Raw genomic sequence first — 16,991 nt, 5'->3', positions numbered from 1 at the left:
TTTAAGTATCTCCCCTGATAGACTGTAAACTCCTTGAGGACAGGAATCCTGTCTACCAATTTTACTCTACTCTCTCAAGCAGTTAGTACAGTGCTTTTCACACTGAAAGAGCTCAGTAAATACTAATGATAGATTAATTTATTGTACTAATGGGATTTAATACTACCTTACACAGCAGCCTGACCTACAGAAATCATGTATAAATTTTGTAACCATTTTTGTAGCCACTGTCAGAGACAGAATGTCTGTCTTTGCCTATGTCCTTATGTTCAAGGATCATTTAATTGAGATTAAGGAAATCACTAGAAGAGATGACAGTAAAAGATGATTGTGTAGCTGTGCGTAGTATGAAAACATCAGTTTGTCGAGCATCATTCCCAGTAATCTTCATCGAAACCAAAGTTTCTCTCTTTGAGGTAATCAAAAATATATTCTTTCTTTGTTGGAGATGAGCATTCATTATTTTTTATACGAAAGAAAAGACCTCTGAAGTTCGAATGACCTTTTTTTTACTTCTTTCATATTTTCCCAGGCCTGTTTCACATCTTCCCTCTCTCCTCCTCTTTCCAAACTCAAGAATGTGAATCTCAGACAGCCTCATCCTTGGGGAAGAAGGAAGAACTTTCTTTAAAACATCCTAGGTGAAGAGTCTAGGGACAATGAGGTGATTCATCCAAATGGAAAGACAATAATGATTCATCTAAGCAAAGAGGAGAGAAAGGGAGGGAGAGAGTAGGAGAGAGAATGGTAAGTGTATGACCAGAGAACACAAGTGATTTCCCAACCCCAGGGCATGGTGGGAGCTAAATATGGATGGAGCCGTATTCAGAGTTCATTCATTCATTCATTCAATCGTATTTATTGAGCGCTTACTGTGTGCAGAGCACTGTACTAAGCACTTGGGAAGTACAAGTTGGCAACATATAGAGACATTACCTACCCAACAGCGGGCTCACAGTCTAGAAGGGGGAGACAGACAACAAAACAAAACATATTAACAAAATAAAATAAATAGAATAAATATGTACAAGTAAAATAGATAAATAAATAGAGTAATAACTATGTATAAACATATATACAGGTGCTGTGGGGAGGGGAAGGAGGTAAGGCTGGGGGGATGGGGATGGGGAGTAGGGGGAGAGGAAGGAGGGGGCAGAGTTGTGCAGCATTGAGGGTATATGTCTTTTCCTCCTTCTATCATGTGAATAAAAGAAAGAGGAATGGAGAACCACACCCTTCCCTCATCCCGACCTAGCTCATACCTTTATACAACAGCACAAGAGCCAAAAATAAGCTTGCAACACAAAGAATCCTGAAGTCTGTATCTGGCACTGAGTCTATAGCCAGAGGTGACTTATTCTTAATGAGGATGGGCCTGTGAGATGAAACAATAGGTTTTCTTTATTTGCAAAAGCTGTTTTCCCCCTAGAAACAGCCAGAAAGTCAAGAGAGTACCTCGCCCATATTTTCCTTGATTAAACTATCCGGCCACACCCCAGATGGACTCCTTAGCCCAATATGAGGAAGCTGAGTCATTTGGGCATTCCTGATTGGCCAGAGAGCTCTAGTAGTACCTAGAACAGTGCTTTGCGCATAGTAAGTGCTTAATAAATGTCATCATTATTAGTAGTAACATTTATTAAGCATCTACTGTGTGCCAGGTACCCCAGTGCTTAGAACAGTGCCTGACACATAATAAGCCTTAATAAATACCACAATTATTATTATTATTATTACTATACTATGCACTGGGGGAAAAATAGGCTGGTAAGGCATTTTGACCCAGTCCTCATCAGTCCCCAAGGGACTCAATTCTAAGAATGAAGAAGGGGGAAGGATTGGTGAAAGACACCTAAGGAAGAATGAAAAGAAAACCAAAAGACAACATGGAATCATAGGAAAATAATAAGTACAAGAGCCAAAGGGCACCATGAATGAGTACAGAAGCAGAATTTCAGGCTCCCCATTACTCAGAGCTCAGCGGTCAGAGTCTCAGACACAGCAACCCCTCAAAGCTTCCCAGCACCCTAGGTTTTTGAGGGAGACTATGCTTTTGAGGGAGTTTAAGTTCTCCCCACCCCCTTGCCTTGCACGAGGGCAGGTGGAGAAAGACCCCAGGATAGCATAGAGGTGGTGCACTGGGGACTCCAAGCTATGGTGTTGGCTGCTTTGATAGGATGGAAACTTTAGCCATAAGCATTGAAACAACCTCCTTCTTCTCCTCCCCCTCTTCCCTTGGCACATAATAAGCACTTAATAAATGGCAAAATTATCATCATCATTATTATCATTATTCTCCTCTTTCTTTTCACCATCATCACCACCACCATTTGTCTAACTAACCTTCTAATTCTCCACAATTCCATCTTCAAGGGAAGGGAAACCTACTTCAGAAGACTGCATATTGTCTACAGATTGACTCTACAAAGGCTATTGTCTGCAGAGGGTGTAAGATCAGCATATGGACCTGGGGGCAAGCTTCCCAAAAGTCTCTCCTCAGGCACTTCATCAGGAAAGAGCAAAAAAAGTGTGGAAGTAGGGAGGGACAATTGTTCAATGATTAAAGGATAAAAAATAGGGGCTACAGTACAAGAGAGAGGGGAATACAGTATATAACGTAGAGCTGAACTAGGAAGCAAAGAACAAAGCCCGACCAACGAAGCCCCTCATTTCAAAGTTAAAGTCTCCTTTAAAGGGCATAGGTTGCTGACATCAATCAATCAATCAATCAATCGTATTTATTGAGCGCTTACTATGTGCAGAGCACTGTACTAAGCGCTTGGGAAGTACAAATTGGCAACACATAGAGACAGTCCCTACCCAACAGTGGGCTCACAGTCTAAAAGGGGGAGACAGAGAACAGAACCAAACATACCAACAAAATAAAATAAATAGGATAGAAATGTACAAGTAAAATAAATAAATAGAGTAATAAATATGTACAACCATATATACATATATACAGGTGCTGTGGGGAAGGGAAGGAGGTAAGATGGGGGGATGGAGAAGGGGACAAGGGGGAGAGGTAGGAAGGGGCTCAGTCTGGGAAGGCCTCCTGGAGGAGGTGAGCTCTCAGCAGGGCCTTAAAGGGAGGAAGAGAACTAGCTTGGCGGAGGGGCAGAGGGAGGGCATTCCAGGCCCGGGGGATGATGTGGGCTGGGCGTCGACGGCGGGACAGGTGAGAACGAGGCACAGTGAGGAGATTAGCGGTGGAGGAGCGGAGGTTGCGGGCTGGGCAGTAGAAGGAGAGAAGGGAGGTGAGGTAGGAGGGGGCGAGGTGATGGAGAGCCTTGAAGCCCAGGGTGAGGAGTTTCTGCCTGATGCGCAGATTGATTGGTAGCCACTGGAGATTTTTGAGGAGGGGAGTAATATGCCCAGAGCGTTTCTGGACAAAGATAATCCGGGCAGCAGCATGAAGTATGGACTGAAGTGGAGAGAGACACGAGGATGGGAGATCAGAGAGAAGGCTGGTGCAGTAGTCCAGACGGGATAGGATGAGAGCTTGAATGAGCAGGGTAGCAGTTTGGATGGAGAGGAAAGGGCAGATCTTGGCAATGTTGCGGAGCTGAGACCGGCAGGGTTTGGTGACGGCTTGGATGTGAGGGGTGAATGAGAGAGCGGAGTCGAGGATGACACCAAGGTTGTAGGCCACTTTTTTTTAATTTAGAACAGATGACTTTTTTTTTTAATAATGGTTCTTGTTAAGCACTTGCTATGTGCTGAGCACTGTACTAAATGCTAGGGTAGATACAAGATCATCAGGTAGATATGCTTTCTGAAGCAATATACATTGTCACTATATGGCAATATATTAGGCATGTGTATTTATGTGGGTAGGCTTTCATATTTCATATACACCTGATTGAGGATTCAGAGAAAGAGAGTGAGTGAGAATGAGTGAGAGCAAGAAAGGTATATCATGTATTGAAATTTGGCCATGGCTTGAAGAAAAAATGGATTAAGAGGTGTTTCATCAGGAAGCCTTGCTTCCCCTTCTCTTCAGAGTTTGCTCGGGGTTGCTGCCAAAATGTTTTGTTTTTTTTTTTTTCAATCTGGATTTGGCTTTGGGAAAATACATTAAAAGTGCTGCTGCCACTTACACCTCCACCTTTGCCAGAGTTCACAGTAGCCAAGGAAGCCCAAATACTCAAGTCCTCAGGCCTGTTCCTGTCACTGCCCCCATATCTGACAAAATTCATAATGGTTAAGGCAGATTGGTGCCTCAATCCTTTTTCTGCCTCCTTCCTAACAGGATTCCCCATATCAGAACTGCCCAGAATCTTTCCTCTCTGCCACCCCTGATGCCATGTCCAATACCTGTCAGCCCTGGATCTCTGGAATTATGGGTCATAGGCTATGCAGCCATAGCAGATAATTGTGGAAGAAACTGTAGTAGAAGTAATAGCATTTATTAAGTTCTTACTGCATGCAGAGCACTCTACTAAGGGCTGGGAAAGAGTATACCCATGGGGATTTGGATAATGCCAAGAGTTTTGGAAATGAGGAGGAACCAATCAATCCTTGATATTTATTGAGTATTTACTGTATACAGAGCTGTTTGGGTGGAATTGGACAGAAAAAAAGGGCTACTGGGCTAATTAAAGCTTGAAGTAAAATCCCCAACTTACTGGAAAATGTGAGAGATATCCTGTAATCCATTTACATCCCTAAAATGCACAAAGAATGATAAACTATAACGCAAATCCCGGGAAAGTGTACTCACAAGCTCACAAAACCTACCCCTTCCCATTATGGCGAGGATGACTCATTTTTTACCTTCTTGAAATGCCTAAAAATGTGAGAAATAGGACAATTCTAGTGGGGGAGACGGGAAGACACGCTAGCCTGCCAAGAGGAAGAAAGACCAAAGGGGTCAGTTCCCTTGTAAAATGAGGATTGCTTGATTAACTTTATGGAAAGAGGCTGCGCAGTAAAAAGACGGCATTTTGTCTTTAACAAGGCCTGAGAGTCAGGAACTGAGCCAGCTGGGCAGTCTGTGCTAACCCAAAAGTATTAGAACACGAGGTCAAAGAGAGCCAGGACGCCACCAGGAATGTGAGGAGAGACAGTCTGGCGATATGGCTGTATGGAACAACTGAGGCACAGCTGCAGAGATCCATAAATGAGCTAACAGGCAAGCTAGATGGGAGAATCAAGGATTGCATGGTACAGGGACAATCCTTTATGTGAGTGAGTGTGTGCGCGCGCATGCATGTATGTGTGTACAAATAAGGCAGTGTGGGTCTGTGGGCCTCTGTGTCTCCACACATCAGGCAGGGATGCATGTAGCACAAACATATTTGCAAGACTGGGCACTGGGCAGTTCGCATTCTTCAAGACTTTAGGGAGAATAACCGACCCTCTGGTCTTTACCAAACACTAAAGAATCAAATCAAATTGTAAGCCCTCTAAACTGTAAACTTGCTGTGGGCAGGGAGCGTATCTGCTTATTGTTACATTGTACTCTCCCAAATGCTTAGAAAGGTGTTCTGCTCACAGTAAGTACTCAATAAATATGATTAACGGGCTGGCTCAGCATTTTGCCCAAATCAATTTGGACAGAACCGCTGAGAGAGTCAATGAAAGAACTGTCTACGTGTTTTGTTTTGTTGTCTGTCTCCCCCTTCTAGACTGTGAGCCCGTTGTTGGGTAGGGACTGTCTCTATATGTTGCCAACTTGTACTTCCCAAGTGCCTAGTACAGTGCTCTGCACACAGTAAGCACTCAATAAATACAATTGAATGAATGAATGAACTGGAAAAAGATCCCAGAATTCCTTATTTCAACTTCCTCCTGGGAGACTACTTAGATGACCTTCTGAATAGCTTGTAGACCTGCCTCCAGCTGTATGGAGCACTTCCAAGAATTCCATCTTCTGGAACTCAAAAAAAAAACAAAACCCAAAAAACTACACATTTCAAAGGATGGAAGTCTAGGACTTTAAATCTAATTCCTTTAAGATTTAGTGTCTTCCATTATCATTTCCATTCTTGTATGAATGGTACACATAAGGTGTCCTGGTACTAGTAGTAATGGAGGAATGATAGTAGAAGGAGGAGGCATAAGTAGTCCAGTGCTTAGAACAGTGCTTTGCACATAGTAAGTGCTTAACAAATGCCATTATTATTTATTATTAGTAGTAATAGTAGTAGTAAGCAGCGTGGCTCAGTGGAAAGAGCACGGGCTTTGGAGTCAGAGGTCATGGGTTCAAATCCTGGCTCCACCAATTGTCAGCTCTGTGACTTTGGGCAAGTCACTTAACTTCTCTGTGCCTCAGTTACCTCATCTGTAAAATGGGGATTAAGACTGTGAGCCCCCCGTGGGACAACCTGATCACCTTGTAACCTCCCCAGCGCTTAGAACAGTGCTTTGCACATAGTAAGCCCTTAATAAATGCCATCATTATCATTATTATTATTTATTGAGTGCCCACTTGGTACAGTGCACTGAAATGGGAGCTTTTAAAATACTGAATAACCAAGTGACGCATTCCCAGGCCAAAAGGAGCTTACATTATAATGGGAGAGAAAAACATAAGAATATTTACAGCTATAGTGGTCAAAATAAATGATCAACTACTCAGATCCTCATCAGTGCTTGATTACATTCCATGGTACTATCAAGTAATCCCTGAGAAAGCTGAGTCTTGCCACCTTGTATCCATCTCTGGATGTCTTTCCTGATTTGAGCCTAATTTTTCCTTTCCTCTGTCTCCTGCCATTTGATCCATAACCCCACTTTGTGCCAGTGTCTATTTCTAGAGGAAACCAGCCAACTCCAGCATTCAAGTAACTCCCATCCCATGGATTGGGTTAGGTCTGGCTTGGTCTAGTGGATAGAGCACAGGCTTGAGAGTCAGGAGGACCAGGGTTCTAATCCCTGCTCTGTCACTTGTCTGCTGTGTGACCTTGGGCAAGGAACTTAACTTTTCTGTTCCTCAGTTACCTTATTTGTAAAAGAGATATTAAGAGTGTGAGCCCCAAATGGGACATGGACTGTGCCCAACTAAGTGATTTGGTCTAGAGGAAAGAGCACAGGTCTGGATGTAAATGATCCTGGGTTCTAATCCCGATTCCACCATTTACCTGCTGTGTGACTTTGGGCAAGTCACTTAACTTCTCTGTGTCTCTACCTCATTTGCATAATGGGCATTCAATCAATACTTGTTGTCCCTCCTACTTAGACTGTGAGCCTCATAAGAAAGCTGATTATTTTGTATCTACCCCCACGTTTAGTTCAGTGTTTGACACATAGTAAGCATTTAAAAAATACCCTAATTATATTAAATTGTTTCTGCCCCAGTGCTTAGTACAGTGCCTGGCACATAGTGAGCACTTAACAAATACCATTAAAAAATTGTTTTGGACATAGCACTCATCCATACCACTTGGACATAGAGAGAAAAGTTCCAGTTCCCTACTGTTGAAATAAAATCTTTGAAAACAATCCCTCTGGAATGAAGGCCATAGCCGGTTCAGAACTGGATGGTTCCAGCTTTAATCAGGGAGATGGTACCTTACTTCCAGTCAATTCTGGCTTGATTCAGACCTAATCTGCAAGATTGTGGAGGAAAACTCTCTGCGTTTCCTTCTTTTCCCCAGTTCTGGCCAAAACTACGAGCAGCAGGGTGACTGAAGGGAATTTCCTGGATAATGGAAGTTTGTCTCACCACAGGAGAGGAAAACCACTTGCAAATATTGAGGAAAAATTGAGACTCAGTTCTCCTCACTAGAGAAATCTAGGAGTCTCACCTTCTGCCTCTCTGCAGTCCCTAAAGGAGATGAATCTAATCCCGGCTCTGCCACTTGTCTGCTGTGACCTTGGGCAAGTCACTTAACTTCTCTGTATCTCAGTTACCTCATCTGTAAAATGGGGATGAAGACTGTGAGCCCCACGTGGAACAACCTGATTACCTTGTATCTACCCCAGCGATTAGAACAGTGCTTGGCACAAAGTAAGCACTTAAATACCAACATTATTATTATTATTATTTTGAATTCAATGCTCTAGACTGTTGTCTCCCCCTCTAGACTGTAAGCTGGTTGTGAGCAGGGAATGTGTCTGTTTACTGTTATATTGTACTCTCCCAAGGGCTTAGTACAGTGCTCCCAAATTAAGCCCTCTTTTCCCCTAATCCCAATGCACTTGGATCTGAGCCCTTCAAACACTTAATATTCTAAGCCCTCCACTTATGTACATATCTGTAATTTATTCATTTATATTAATATCTGTCTCCCCCTCCAGGCTGTAAGCTTTGGCAGGGAATACCTACTAACCTTGTTATATTGTACTCTCTCAAGTGCTTAGAACAGTGCTCAGTACACAGTAAGTGCTCAGTGAATACCACTGATTGATTGATTTCAGAGCCATGTACTAAGCACTTAGGAGAGAACAATTCAATAGAGTTGGTAGATACCAATCCCTGCCCTCCAGAAGCTTACAGTTTACTCCATCCCACCTGATTTTTGAAGCATCTGAGTTGGGAGGCAAGGAAGAAGAATGGAAAATCTTGCAATCTCTTCCTATCAAGTGGATGTGGTGATGGCAGAATTCCTATGGCAGGATCTGTGGTCGCCATAGGGAACAGGCCTTTACCCATTCAGACACCGGGCTTGTCCTGTCTGGATTCCTGGCCCAAATAGTTGGAAAAATAGCTGGCAAAGTGTGGCGAAGGGGAAACCATTACATTTGGCTTGCATTTGGCCATTGAAAAGGGGAAGCAGTATGGTCTAGGGGATAGAGCACGGGACTGGAAGTCAGAAGCACCTGGGTTCTAATCCCGGCTCTGCCACTGTCTGTTATGTGATCTTGGACAAGTCACTTCACTTCTCTGTGCCTTAGTTACCTTATCTGCAAAATGGGGATTAAGACTGTGAGCCCCATGTGGAAAAGGGACTGAGTCCAACCTGATTAGCTTGTATCTATCCCAGTGTTTAGTACAGTGCCTGGCACATAGTAAGCACTTAAATACTGTAAAAAATTGGAGATTATTGAGAGTGGAGCATCAGGGGAGAGAGTGGTGTGTCAAGGCCTCTTGACTATTCCCTCATTGGCTTTGGCCAAGTTACCTAAAAGCTCTCTGTTCGGGCCTTCACCTCTCTGTGAAATAGTTATAATAGCACTTCCCTTTCCCACAGGTATGTGATGATGCTTAATTATTTCAGGTTTGGAAGTGCTTTAAGGTCTTCAGATGAAAGTGTCCATGGGAGTGCAAATTATTATTATAAAGTAGAATTCTGCTTAGGTGTTCTACATTTTCCATATCTGTCTTCCTCTGTGCTTTTTATGACTTGGAACAAGTACTTTGAAAACCAGATCTCCAGGAGGTTCTCAGCAGTTTTTTTTTTCTGACGCCTGTCTCTTGGTTTAATTCAGCCCAAATCTAGTTCAAATCCATTCCTGACAGGTTGTTTGGGGAATCATAATAATAATAATGATAGCATTTATTAAGTGCTTACTATGTGCAAAGCACTATTCTAAGCGCTGGGGAGGTTACAAGGTGTTGAGGTTGTCCCATGGATCATGGTGGAGCCGACTGGTTTTTCCTTTCGGGAAGGTATGATGTCACAGCTCGACCAGCCAATTGGCAATGTTTGTTGGAGCCTAGAGAACCAAGTTCCAGACTTGTGCAACTTATTTCAACGGGAAGACAGACAGACTCGCCAAACCATGACCCGCAGTTAGGTGCTCTGTGGCTGCAAAAAGGAAGCAGGTGGAGAGAAACAGAGGAGGAGGAGGACAGAGAGACCCTTATTCCCCCTCTGCTGACAGCCCTGCTTCTAGCTAGAGGGGTATCCAACACTAGGACTCAAAGGGGCAGCTCTCTGGGATCTCAAGTGGTAGGGGGCAGGGGGTGTTTAGGCACAACCACTGTATCTGCGAGTGAGCTCAAGAAGATTTCAATTTCAATCTTTCTTTCTCTGCTGTCTCTCCCTTCTGTTTTTTCTCCTTCCTAATCTTAAACTCCTTGTGTGTCTACCAACACTGTTCTATTGTACTCTCCCCCAAGTGCTTAGTCTAGTGCTCTGCAAACAGTAAGTGCTCAATAAATGCCATTGATTGATTGATTGATTATACCAGTGGTCCCAACCCTACGGCAGTCCCATCCGCCAATGATGAGATTTTAAGACATTAATAAAAATAGTTTTCTTCCCTGGTTTCAATTCCATTTGCTCTACCTAGTAACTTCAACATTTGGACTGTGCATCAATGTCTAACTGCATAAGCAGGCCAGCCACAAAAATGTCCAGGAGAGAGCATAGCTAGCTTGCAATTGCATCCCTAGTTTCCAGTAGATTTAACAAAGTCGGTAGTTATATTGCATGCTTTGGTGATTTACCATATTCTATTCACAATTCTCCTCTCTCCAACCAGCTGTTTATGCCTTTCCCTCAGCATGGAGCCACCTTCCACTTCAAATCTGATAAATCAGATCCCTTTCAGTCTGCAGAGGCCTCATAAACAGATACTAGAGGTGCTCCCTCCCATTATCTTTACCTTTCTGTAGACTGTAAGCTCCTCTGTAATAATAAACTCCTCTGTAATAATAATAACAATGATGATGGTATTTGTTAAGTGTTTACTATATGCCAAGCACTGTTTTAAGCACTGGGGTAGACAGAAGGTAATCAGGTTGTTCCACGTGAGGCTCACAGTCTTCATCCTCATTTTGCAGATGAGGTAACTGAAGCACAGAGAACTTAAGTGACCTGCCCAAGGTCATACTGCAGACAAGTGGTGGAGCTGGGATTAGAACCCAGGTCCTTCTGATTTCCAGGCCTGGGCTCTATTCACGAGGCTTTGTGGGTTCTCAGTGACCTAACAGCCTCTCAGCACCTCGGTTTCCACATGAGAAGCAGCATAGTATAGTAGCTAGAGCACGGGCCTGGGAATCAGAAAGTCATGGGTTCTAATCCCAGCTCTACCACTTGTCTGCTGTGTGACCTTGGGTAAGTCACTTCACTTCTCTGAGCCTCAGTTATCGCATCTGTAAAAAATGGGAATTAAGAGCGTAAGCCCAGTGTGGGACAGGGACTGTGTCCAACCTGATTGACTTGTATCTACCCCACTACTTAGAACAGTGCTTAGCACATAGTAAGTGCTTAACAAGTATCATAATTATTATTATTACTATCATTATCTGGAAAATGGATCAATGGTGGCTCCCTCCTCACTTCCCAGGCATGTCAAGGGAGTCCAAAGAGCACATCTGTAAGGCACTGAGCGAGAGAGAGAGAGAGAGAGAGAGAGGCATTAAGTTGCTGTAAGACATTAACAGTGGTATTAATATTAGTATGATTAATCACCATGACCGATGTGGAAAGGATTCCGGTGGTCTCCGTCTCCTTCCTGGTGGGTCGGCACTCATCCCGGGAAGGAAAACTGGGTCATCATAACTCTGCCACCGCGGCATGCAAAGCCGGCCAAAATGGCAACCACCCTCCCCTTCCATGGTGGCCACAGGCCGGACGCTGTCCACCAAGAGGGCAGATCCGTGTGTGAGCAGCACTTTGATATCCAGGGATGAAAGGCCAGCTCTAAAAGCCCCCATTCATCTAGGCTACACACAGGAGCGGCAAACCAAAAAAACAAGTTGTTTCCCCGCGGGGTTTCAAAAGGCGTATTCCTGTTTATTAATTGAAGACCACATAAAGAATGCTCGGTTACAAATGCTCCTTTCTGAGCAGGACTGGACCTGGTGTCTGGAAAGAGGGGAAAAAACTCTGTCCTCTGATTTCCTGGGGCAAAGAGGGGTAGAGGCAGAGTCGTGCCTGTTTAAGGGAGAAACTCTTGCTACAACACAGTGTGGCGTGTCGCAAACTGGCCCTCATTTAATGGCAGAGCCTCTTTTAGGAAGGTCACCCTCTTTTAGGTCAGAGATGACAGCTGAGTCAAGGGAATCGTAAAATCAATTTGTCTGGGGGATTAGTCTTGGTTTTGACAATCCGCCCCAGACCCCAAGCTTGTTGTGGGCAGGGAATGTGTCTGTTTTACTGTTATACTGTATTCTCTCAAGTGCTTAGTACAGTGCTTCCCACCAGTAAGCACTCAATGAATACAATTGAATGAATGAACCCCCAACCCTATGCTCACAACTATGGGAGACCTCAAATGCGGCAACAATAATGTCAGTTGGTTTCACATTCCATTCCATCATATTTATTGAGTACTTACATTTGCAAAGCATGATACTAAGCGCCTGGGAGAGTACAATACAACAAATTCCTTCCTTCTTGGAAGGAACAGGCCCTGTGAGTAGGCACAGGAAAACTTGCCCCAGGAACAAAAATAATAATGATGATAATCACTGTGGTACTTGTTAAGGGCTTACTATGTGCCAGGTACTGTACTAAGCACTGGGGTGGATACAAGCAAATTTGGTGGGACACAGTCCCAGTCCCGCATGAGGCTCACAGTCTCAATTCCCATTTTACAGATGAGGGAATGGAGGCAACGGAGAAGTGAAGTTACTTGCCCAAGGTTACACAGCAGACAAGTGGTGGAGCCAGGATGAGAACCTATGTCCTTCTGACTCCCAAGTCCATGCTCTATCCACTACACCAAATGAAAGAAATACTCACTAGAAGAACCACAGCTCTTCCTAGGTTATCAGGAGCAGGGAAGTAAGGCAAGGAAGAGCAGGGGAAGGCCAGAAACTTGAGAGGAAAAGGCAGCTCCCTCTTCACCTCCTAACTCATTCAAATCTTGGGTGGCTGGTCGCTCTCTGGCCATCCCTCACTGCCTTCATGACTTTGGTAGGCTTTCTGCCCTCCCAGGTGATCACTGTCCATTGCATCAACCAGATCAGCTTGCAACATTTTAATAATAATGGTATTTGTCCTATAAGCTCCTTATGGGTAGAGAATGTATACTCTCCCAAGGGCATAGTACAATGCTCTGCACACAGTAAAGGTTCAATAAATACCACTGATTGATTGATTATTAAGTGCTTACAATATGCCAAGCACTGTGCTGAATGCTGGAATAGATACAAAATTATCAGGACAGACACAGTACCTGTCCCATAGTGGGTTCACAATCTAAGGTAAAGAGAGAACAGATATTCTGACCTCATTTTACAGATGAGGAAACTGAAGCACAAAGAAGTTAAGCAATCTGACCCAGGTCCCAGGTAGAGTTGGAATTAAACCCCAGCTCCTCTGATTCCCAGACCAGTGTTTTTACCACTAGGCTGTGCTTAGCCTTAAGCAAACATCTGGGTACTTCCCCATGCACAAACTGTGGAAAAATCAATTGGTCATATTTATCGAGAACTTAACTGTGTGCAGACCACTGTACTAAGCACTTGTGGGAGTACAATATAACACTATAACAAAGGTGGTAGATACATTCGTTGCCCACAATGAGCTTACAACCTAGAGAGAAAATGGATCGAGGAGCCACCAAAAGGAAAAATAAAGACCCAAGCTGCCTCCTGTAGCTTAAACCAACTATTCCTCTTATAATGTGCGTGAAATCAGAACACACATTTGACAGTGATAATTATGAACGGCACCTATGCCACTCCAGAGCAGGGAAACGAAAGGGAAGTATTACACTCTGCCTCCCCAAACAAGAGAAGAAGCCTAGACGGTGATAATTACACACAAATAATGCTCCGAGGCAAAATATTCTTGGTTTCCCCTAGACAAGGGGGAGGGAAGGAAAATACACTCAGGCTCTCTAGGAAGCTTCATTCATTCTCTCTCTGACTCTAATTTGTTTCCAGGCTTGTGGATGAAACAGCCGTGTTACCAGCTCATATCCCAGCCTCAAATCTACCCAGTGGGCATCCTCCTGCTCCAGACCACTGGTGATTTTTCTTTGATTTCTTTACACTACAGATATTTGGCAGAACCAAAATCGCCTGATAAAACAAACCTGAGACCTCATCTGCCATTCTCAGACATCCCCCAAGTGTTTCTTGGTTTTGGGCCCAGAGTAACTGATGCTCGCCCCGTTCTGTTATCAAAGGAAAAGTTGTTCTGATTTAGCTTGTCCTCTAGACTGAGAGATTCAACGTGTGCAGGGAATGCATCTATTTATTGTTATATTGTACTCTCCCAAGCACTTAATACAGTGCTTTGCAAACAATATGCAGTCAATAAATACTATTGATTTTCAAGTCTCGTTGCAACCATCTTCTAGGTAAAGAGAAGGTTCTGCTTTTTAGCAGCTGTTTTCTTTCAGTCCCCACAGATGGCGGGTGGCAGGCTGGTGTTCATTCATTCATTCATTCAATCATTGGGCTTGTGGGGCAGGAAGAGAACAGAAAACCCAAACCTAGTGCAGTAAGGGAGAAGGACAAGTCCCCTGCCATCAGGCTGGGTGACAGAGTCAAAGTTTGTCACCTTCAGTGAAGCAGAAGCAGGGCTTCCAAGGGACTAGAAGAGAAAAGACCACTGAGGGATAGAGAAAGACAGGAAAGAAGAGCAAGAGAGAAGAAGAGAGATGATGATGGGGAAGGGTGAGGAAAGGGGAAAGAAGAAAGAAGAAAGAAGAAAAGAGGGATATGAAGAGGGAAAGAAGAAGGGAGAGAAGAGAAAGCAGGGAAAGGGGGAAAAGGGAAAAGAAAGAGGGAAAAACAGGAGAGGGCGGAAGGGAGAAGATACTCACTGTCAACAACTATCAATCAATCAATCAATCAGTTGAGAGGGAGCATTGCCTAGTGGGTAGAGCACAGACCTGGGAGGAAGAAGAACCTGCGTTCTAAGCCCAGCTCTGCCACACGTCTATGTGACCTTGGGTAAGTCACTTAAATTCTTGGTGCCTCAGTTCCCTCATCTGTAAAATGGGGACTAACTCTGTGAGCCCCACGTGGGACATGAACTATGTCTAACCTGATTAGCTTGTTTCTACCCCAGCTATTAGAAGAGTGGCTGGCATTTAATATGTGCTAAACAAATACCATTTTAAAAAAATGAGTGCTTACTGTGTGCAGAGCACTGCACTAATATACTGTACAATATAACAGAATTGGCGGACATGTTCCCTGCCCACAATGAGCTTACAGTCTAGAGGGTGGAAAGACATATTAACCCTCCTTTCCTCTTTTCCCACTCCCTTCTGCAGCACCCTCACTTGCTCCCTTTATTCATCCCCAGCTCCTAGCCCTACGTCACTTATGTACATATCTGTAATTCATTTATTCACATTAATGTCCATCTCCCCCCAGCTCTAGACTGTAAGGTCATTATGAGCAGGGAATGTGACTGTTTATTGTTATATTGTACTCTCCCAAGTGCTTAGTACAGTGTGCTGCACAAAGTAACCACTCAGTAATGACTTTCTGACATTTGTAGAAATAAATTACGGATATGTGCATAAGTGCTGAGGGGCTGCGGGAGGGGTGAATAAAGGGAGCAAATCCAAGTGCAAGACTGGCGCAGAAGGGAATGGGAGAAGATTGTTACCAGCTTCTACCATCCCAGATCTCTCTGCCGCTTAAGCAGGAGCGGTGGTGACACTGACAGGAGCTGCAGCTCAGCCGGCCAACCCTACAACCATGCATGAATGGAGGTTTGGGGCATAACCAGAAACTCCAGGGGGGCAATGACAGCTGCAGCAGCAATAACTGCTGAAGGAGAGAGGGAGGTCGGGAATTTTTTTAAAAATGGCATTTATTAAGCACTTACTATGTGCAAAGCAATGTTCTAAGCACTGAGGAAGTTACAAGGTGATCGGGTTGTCACAGTCTTAATCCCCATTTTACAGATGAGGAAACTGAGGCACAGAGAAGTTAAGTGACTTGCCCAAAGTCGCACAGCTGACAATTGGCAGAGCTGGGATTTGAACCTCTGGAGTCATGACGTCTGACTCCAAAGCCCAGACTCTTTCCACTGAGCCACGCTGCTTCTCTAATTCTCTCCTTCTCCTCCACTTTCTCCTCCTCTTCCTTCTCGCTACTGTCACAGTCCCACTTTCTCCACTATGGCCCTAGCTATCTCCCCTGTTGTACCCCAAATGAAGGAAGAACCCGTAGGCTGTGAAGAAGCAGAACATAACCCCCAAATTCATGATTATCCCACCTAACGTGGACTCTCTAAGCACAGAATTCCATGGGCCTTAGCCCTATTCCCATCCTTTTAGCTAGGGCTGAGCCATCAAGCTGAGGTAGATCAAAATTTATTCAGGAATCTTAAAGGAATTCTGTGAAAATTTTTATATTTGGGTATCACAAAGACAGGAGAGGACTACGTGGAACAACTAACTCAGGGCTTAGAGGTCCCCCAGAACACTCATTCTTATTCAACACGATAATGGTTTTATGTGGGGAAACATTCTGTTTTGGTTTCCTCTTCATCTTGTAAGGTTCTTCAGGGCAGGTGCCGTACCTAATTAATTTCCAAGTAATTTACCATGATCTTAGGGTAGTGCTGTGCCCAGAACAGGCATTCTATAGATTCCCCAATAAATAATTTTCTGGCTGATTTACATTGCAGCTTTTATAAAATGTTCAGTGAGAGAAAAAGTTTTGAATGAAACATTTGGACTATCCATTAATTCATTTAATTGTACTTATTGAGCACTTATTGTGTGCAGTGCACTATACTAAGCATTTGAGAGAGTACAATCTAACTATAAACAGACACATTCCCTGCCCACAATGACCTTATAGAGAACCTAGATTTCTATGGCCCAGTCTTGCTTCTCTCTTCACTATGCCAGATAACCGACATTTGGTTGAACATTAACACTGAAGTTTGCCCTATGTGCATACATCTCATGACATTAATAATTGTGTTTGCTAAGCACTTACTATGTGTCGAGCACTGTACTATGTCTTGGGATAGTTACAAGATAATCAGATCAGACACAGTCCCTGTCCCATGTGGGCCTCATGGTCTAAGTAAAGAGGGAGAATAGATATTGAATCCCCACTTTAGCAATGAAGAAATTGAGGCCCAGAAAAGTTAAGCGGCCTGCCCCAAGTCACACAACAGGCAAGTGGCAGAATCAGGATTAGAATCTAGGTGCTCCCAAGGCTATGC

General features: G+C 43.8%; 1 protein-coding gene across 1 annotated transcript in view; it reads right to left on the bottom strand.

Moving 5' to 3' along the window:
• Positions 1–16,991, bottom strand: part of LOC119932121 — a 55,242-nt gene that overhangs the window by 17,812 nt on the left and 20,439 nt on the right. The window lies entirely within an intron of this gene.

This window comes from Tachyglossus aculeatus, chromosome 9 (assembly GCF_015852505.1).
Source record: "Tachyglossus aculeatus isolate mTacAcu1 chromosome 9, mTacAcu1.pri, whole genome shotgun sequence".
Lineage (NCBI taxonomy): Eukaryota > Metazoa > Chordata > Mammalia > Monotremata > Tachyglossidae > Tachyglossus > Tachyglossus aculeatus.
This window is presented reverse-complemented; position numbering and strand designations above follow the sequence as displayed.